At 43.5% G+C, this 7,582-nt stretch overlaps 1 pseudogene; it reads right to left on the bottom strand.

Annotated features, from left to right (window-relative positions):
- Positions 1 to 1,058: 1,058 nt before the first annotated feature.
- On the bottom strand, positions 1,059 to 2,856 carry LOC113457552 (annotated as a pseudogene).
- Between the last annotated feature and the right edge of the window lie 4,726 nt (positions 2,857 to 7,582).

Here is a 7,582-nt window from a genome sequence, read left to right as displayed (position 1 = left end):
CACCCTCAGTGACATACCTCCAAGAAGGCCATACCTACTCAGCAAAGCTACACCTCCTGTTAGTGACATTCCCTACCTGAGTCATTTTCTTTCAAAACTCCATATGTACCAACTGTGCTCTTTAAGTTATTGAAAAAATAGGATTATTTTTATAGTTTGTAATTATGAAAAGTATTTTCCATATTTAAAGTGAAATGTACCTTCAAAACATCCATCTTTAGTTGTTAAGAAAAACAAAATACAGTTGTTGTTGTTGTTTGGCCCAGAATGTACAGATAAACCTTCTTAAGGAGGGCTTTTTCTTGTTGGCTTGCAAGACTAGCAGAGAACTCCTGGACTCTAGCAATGCTCCTGTCTCAGTTTCCCAAGCAGCTAGAACTGTAGGATTTTTAAATTGGCAGAAACATTATGAAGGATGATCAAAATTGAAATGACTTGGAAGAGGTCAGGTATCCTGGCCCCGCATCTCCACTAGTTAGGGGCCGCATTTGCCTGCAAACAAATGGCCTAGGAAGGGTTGGGCAACTTGGAAGCCATATTTTCCTGAAAACAAATGGCTTTTGCTTGATAAAATGTTTTACAAAATCCGGAGGGCTCTCCTTTCCTGCTGAGAAACAGTTTGGTTCCCTAGGAGGAATTGCCCTGTGTGATGTCACAGAGGACCAGAAGTTACATTGTAAAGACCCCCTGGCCGACACCAGCTGTGATGTCACAGAGGACCAGAGGTTACATTGTAAAGACCCCCTGGCCTGCACCAGCTGTGATGTCACAGAGGACCAGAGGTTACATTGTAAAGACCCCCTGGCCTGCACCAGGTGTGACTTGTCTGCCACCTTTAGAGTTTAAAATCCCTACTCTCCCTTGTCTCAGAGCTGAGTCTTTCCCAGGCCTAAGTCAGCTCTCGGCCAGCCTGCTGGAGCACTCAATATAGTCCTAATTGGCTTCCCAAACCCTGGCGATCTATAGCTTTCTCTTGTGGGCTATTTCAAAACCAAAACCCAAACTACGATCCCTCCAAAAGCCAGACCAATTGAGAAGAGTGTTGACTGTGTTCAGTATTAGTTACCCGTCCCCGTTGCAAAATAACAGGCAAAATCATATTGTTTTACCATCTGTATCCACATATATTACACCAAAGAGGATTTTCCTACCCATGGCCTCCCATGTGAATGGTGTCAAGGATGTCATCTGCAGAGCACATGTCACAGTGGTGGCAGCGGTGCAGGAGCGTGGGGTTCTAAGAGCCCTGCTGAGGCTGGAATACTTGGCTGCCTGTTTCCTATGCTGGGGGTACCGGTATGGTACCTGATCAGGCTTGTTCCTGCTCCATAGTTCCTCTGACTAGGCAATAGCTAAGGTTCTGGGCTTTTAGGGGAGGAGCTCTGAGGAATGCTTTCTGACTCAGCAGAAACTACTGCTTGGGCAAAGGGCTGTGAAATCCTGAAAGACTTTTCATTGGGACAGGAAATGACATGGGGGGGGGCAGAGTTTTGCTTCTTGGTAGCAAGCTGGACCACTGTCCTGCTAGAGAACTGATTCACGGGCTTGTCAACCATGAGTCCTTGGGGGGGACCTGGGCAGGTCACCAGATGCTGTGATTTTCCCCATAGGAGTCAGTCTGAAAATTTGGGATTTCATGGGTAAAAACAATGTCATATCCTGCATCCAGGTGACAACATCAGCCAGGTCCTGCCTGACTTATTTGTCCATGTTTGAAGGGAAGTGTGAGAATTAAGAAAGAGATAGAAAGGAGACAGCTAAGAGAGTCAGGAGGGCAGCTAGTAAATAATCAGATTCGCCCCGTGTTTATTCCTCATGGGCTTTTCACCCCAATCCAAAGAGAAGGGGGGAGTCAAGAAGTTCATTTACCAAGATACAGAGAACAAAGTAATCACCTTCTCAATACCCAAAGCATCAAGTGACCACACCCTAGGTCAAAACATGCTGTTAGTAGCCACATCTTGGGTCAAACCTCCCATCATAGAACCTTGAAAGAGCAAGAATAGATCTGAACTCTCTGATCTTTAGTCAAGGTGGAACAAATCCACTTCTGTGGGCTCCCACGTGAAATCTTTAAGGGAATCTGGTTCCTGGGCTACCTGGGAAGGTGAACTTAAATCAATTAGTGCTCTTTGGAAATACCCCCAATTGCCTGTTTTATAGAACCCTCAAGTCTTCTGGGCATTTCCTAAATTCTTGCACAAAGTCCAAAGGCTCCACTTTCCTTCCACCTAGCAATGAGCTCCTTTTTCTTTCTTTTCTTTTATAAGTAGAAAGTTTGTTGTATCTTTTCATCCCAAGGAAATTCTACCGTTTTCTTTCCCCTGCAAGGTTGATAAAATATCAAATAGTTGAAATCTATGCTGGAGACACTCCAAAGGACTCCAAAAGGCCACCGAGGGGATTTCAACTGAAATTCAAATGCTGCACAGAGGTCTCATGACCACCCACTGAGGAAAATCCACGGCCTCATTCACGCCTGCCACCTCCTCACTGAGGCCGCCGTGTTTATATAATTCTTTCAACTCCAGGCTTCTCACTTGGAAGGGAAAATTAAATATAAAGTATTTGTAACGTTGCATAGGCAAGCATGAGAACTTATTGTTTACTAACGCAAGCATCCTCTGTACACCAGTGCCCCATAACGGGGCTCACAGCGTCACTGAAAATTGTGCTGCAGCTGAATTTTTATGACATTTTGCAGAGAATTTAATAATGTTTAACCTCTCTGCTTTTCTAGACAGAAAATACAGCGCTTACACTTTTAATGAAATTTTACCTAGCTAAAGCTCAATGGGGGGCCTTTTATCACAGGTAATATTAAAATCATAAATATTTTAAAATAAAATTACCCATTACCGCTAATACATGGTGGTGTCTAGGTTCTCGGCATATAAAACCATTTGTATTTGGGCAGCCAACCGACGCTGACATTTAATTTCCAGATTTCAATCATTCATAACTATAGCTAAGAAAACAAAGTAAATTATGCCTTGTGGATAAGATTATCAGATACTGATTAGAAAAAAAAATCTCATCGGAAATCTTTGACCAAAATTTATAATCCTCACTTCCTCATCACTCACAAATTAATATGATATGTATTATTCTCTATTCAAAACCAGATTTGTTTAGAGCATGACATGAACAAATATTGTTTCTTCCCATGTGGGTTTTTTTCCTGTTCTAACCTAAAACAAGAATGAGAACGGAGAGAGGGCAGAAACGCAGTAGGAGAAGGGACCAAGCACAAGCACCCAGAGAGCCTTAGGAAGCCATGATGACCAAGCACAAGCACCCAGAGAGCCTTAGGAAGCCATGAGGACCAAGCACAAGCACCCGGAGAGCCTTAGAAAACCATGAGGACCAAGCACAAGCACTCAGAGAGTCTTAGAAAACCATGAGGATCAAGTGCAAGTACCCAGAGCCTTAGGGAGCCATAACTGCCAAGCTGTGACACCACTCTGCCAGACCTGTGACTTGGGTGGCAAATACCCACTAGGCCTTCTCTGGAAAAGAAACTCAAAGACAGAAGAGCTCATTGCAGCATCATAATTAAATGTGTAAGATGTAAAGAACTGTACTGAAGCAAGAATCACTGCAGTCTGTGAACATAAACAACCAATAGTTCTGCAGAGGGCCTAAACCGACTTCCGAGAAATCTTCATTAATCAGAATAAGAACCATACAAGGAAACCAGCCAATGAACTTCAAGCACACACGTGACATACTTCAACAATGCCGAGGCGCCTGCGGTCGTATGTCCAGAGATGAACCTTTAATACCCTTGATACCCACCATGAAATCTGCTCTCAGAATATGTAACGGTCAGGTGGCTGGAAATCGAATTAAAACAGTAGTAGAATTCCAGACCGAATAACAACATGGTTTCTCCCCACTTGGTTTGGCAGTCATATCAGGCTAACCCTCGTGAAAGAGAAAGACATGGGGTTCAAGGAAGCAGGCCACACTTCAGTGAATAACCGTGTGTGATAAGAATTAGCAGTGATGATTTCAGCAGAGAGATTGGACAGTGTCAGGCCATATCTCAAGCAACTTAATGCTTTTCAGGCTGTCACTGTATCTGATCCACATTGTGGATTTCACTTACGCGCCTGCCTTTTCCTTACCCTCTCATCACAGATTCAATGGCTTGATTACTGTGACCCAAACATCTTGACAAGTCACAGCTACTAGCCAAAATGCCCAGATGGTGTGGGACAATGGTCTGTAGTCTGTGAATTATATTTTAAATAAATGCTGATTGGCCAGTAGCCAGGCAGAAAGTATAGGCCAGACAACCAGACAGGAGGTAGAGGCAGGTCAACAAGAACAGGAGAATTCTGGGAAGAGGAAAGCCTATTCCTCTGTAGTCCTGACCCAGCCACAGAACAAGCAAGATGTGACTGCCTCGCCGAAAAAAGTACCGAGCCATGTGGCTAACATAGACAAGAAAAATGGGCTAATATAAGAGTTAATAAGAGGCCTGTGCTAATGGTCCAATCAGTTTATAACTAATGTAGACCTCTGTGTGATTTCTTTAGGACTAAATGACTGAGGGAACCAGGCGGGACAGAAAGCTTCCGACAACACTCAGATACAATGCAGCCTCACCTATAATGAAGAGTAGCTTATGGGCAAACATTTTTCTTCTCCACATAAGGTCCTCATGAGCTTACAGTTCGACAGACACAGGGTGAGGAAAAAAAGAAGTCAGTTTAGGCTCGTGCAACCTCAACCAACCTGCCACTTCCACAGACTGCTCCACAGGCTTCTTGCTTTGTAAACAGTCTCTGCTCGAACACGTTCAACCACATAGACTGTCAGCCAAGACACAGCCTGACATCCATGGGTTCATCCGTTCACTGCCACTTCACAACCTTCAACACATGCACCAGGTCTCATTGTTCAAAACAGGCATCATAGTCAGAGGATTTCCAAAAGGCCTTGAAAATCAAAGGAACATAAACTAAAATCCCCACTTAAAAAATAAGATTTCTTCAAAATTGCACTTGGTTGGGCTTAAAACGTCTAGAAGTTACTTTTTGTAACCTGGTAAAATCTAGGTCTTCAGATAGAAACGAGTGGCTGTTTCCATAGCAGCCAGTCTCCTAATTACAGAACGGGTGAAGTCCCCTGGCCAAGCTCTTGTCTACATCCCAGCTAATAGAACCCCAGGAGATGAGTGGGTCAGCAGAACTGGCTCAAGCCTCATGTCAACAAGGACTGGAGCATCGGCTGCTTCTATAAAACAAAACCAAAAACACCTTTATTTGCTCTCTGTCCCATCAGGCATCAACCCTCCAAAGCAAGTTGTGTTGACCCTAACAGAAAATGTGTTTTTAAATACTATCTTCTTCAACTAAGCCCCCTGTGGTTATCCGACGCACTGGACTTCACAGACTCTCTTGAACAAACATGATCATGAGAAACAAACTATTCAGAACACCATGGACCATCTTTGTGGGTCACCTGAATGAGAGGCCAGTGGCACTGCTGGGACCAGGATTCCTCCTTCAAAAGGTCACAGGGAACTGCTTTCAAAGAGAGCTTTAGAACCAAGACACAAAGCTAGAAAGGCTGTAATTTGGGGGTCAAAGAACTAGAGGAAAATCTTACTCGATGGTCTCTAAAGCAATTTCATATTCCAAAGACTCATTTTCCTGATACACAGCAGGTGAAAAGCCGTTCTAGACAAAGCCCACATTCTAATCCCAGGGCTAGTCATAATTTTATGACAAGCCTCGATTTGGTCTTATTCTCCCAGAGATCAAAGGCTCATTGTAAAGACACCATAGAGAAGCACCTTCCAGACGCATCCAGCCTCAACTCTCTGTGAACCGTGAGAGACGCCAAGGCACTTCTGAGATTAACAAGCTCAATATCCTTACTCAAATATCTAAAGTTCAAAAAAATTTGTCTTAAGGGAAAATTGTTCACCGTGACATTGAAGCTGCGGTAAGAAAGTACACACCAATCTTTCTGCTAAAAGCTCACAGAGCTCATGACACCTCGGAACATTCCAGTATGCCGTTAAAATTAATCACCCAGACAGCAATCTGCCGGATGGCTAAGACGCTGTCTAGCTGCTGAGCTGCCTCTGTAGGTTCATTCCCGTGGTCTAGGGCCTCATCATACTTAATTCTGTACATCCAACGCTTGTCTTTATCTGCATAGGACTCTGTCTTGTTACCACTAATTTCCTTTATGTAGAATCTCATGCCTTCTAGGCTGACCTCAAACTTGTTAAACAGGCAAGAGTGATATTGAATGTCTGATCCTCCTGCCTCCGGCTTCTTTAAGCAGTTCCAAGGATGCAGCCAGAGGTCAACCCCATGAATGCTAGGAAGGTACTCTACCAACTGAGCTACATCCCTCCTCACTTTACATGAGTAGAAAAGGAGGATGGAGCGTGGGTGGACAGAGGGTGCTTGAATTGGCCAGTGCTATAACCAATAAACTCCTGAGCCTGCTTATTTAACCTTACAAATACCTTACGATGAATTTCCCCCTCAAGGAGAAGAGCCTGGGTTGATTCACAAACACAGTAGCCTCAGCTGAGGTAGTGATCATGGTGGATGAGGCAGAGGTTTTTCCTTGGTGGGTTGTCAGGAGAGCTCTCTGTGGCTTTGGGGTTTTAGTTGAAACCCTCTTGTCGACTTTTGGAGTCCCTTGGCTTGGCTCCAGAGTAAATTTCAACTCTGATATTTTGTTGATGTTGCAATTTAAAGAAGAAGGTAGGACTGCCTTGGGGTAAAAAGAAACAACAAACTTTTAACTTAAAAAAAAAAATTGCAAACTAAAGCTATCTCCCCGATTTGTAGAACTTTCAATAACATAGCATCCGTGAAATAAAGGAAGGCGTGTGACTGTCCAAAGTGCTGTAGCTGGGCAGCACTAGAACAAAACGTGTCACGCGTGGGGCGATTTTTAAATTCTCAGAGAGAGCACTGGGTAAGCAGTTACCTCAAAGCACAGAAATATAGACTCCATAGACTGTAAGCCTCGGGCGCTATCAGATGACGGCTTTGCTTCTGAATTGGTAGAAGCTACTACATTGCAAAATGGTGGGAGTTGGTCCATTTCATAAAGATTTGCTGGGTAAGGTATAGCTCAGCAGGTAAAGGCACATGCCACCGAGGCTCACAACCTGACTTCAATGGTGGAATGAGAGCACTAACTCCTACAAAATGTCCTCTGACCTCCACATGGAAGCCACAGCATGTGCATACACACATAAATGCAGACACACACACACAAACACACACACACATACATAAACACACACAAATTTTTAAAGAAACCTTGAAGATCCTCCCAATCTTCATAAGGAAATTAAGTTAGACTCAGAGGTGGGAAGTGAACAGCTGTTGTGATGCTAAAGATAAATCCAGATAATTTGACTCTAGCAAGCAGCCTTCCAGGCTTACAGTCACAAAGGTTCTGATGGGTCAATCCTATCAACCTTGGAGAATTTTTAGTGCTGAAATAGCTTTTTCTGGGAATGTCAGTTCATAGGTGTTTTACATATGTGAACTGAAATGAGAGAAAACCAAAAAAAAAAATAATATCTTTATAAGAC

Source organism: Microtus ochrogaster, linkage group LG2 (assembly GCF_000317375.1).
Source record: "Microtus ochrogaster isolate Prairie Vole_2 linkage group LG2, MicOch1.0, whole genome shotgun sequence".
Classification (NCBI taxonomy): Eukaryota; Metazoa; Chordata; class Mammalia; order Rodentia; family Cricetidae; genus Microtus; species Microtus ochrogaster.
This window is presented reverse-complemented; position numbering and strand designations above follow the sequence as displayed.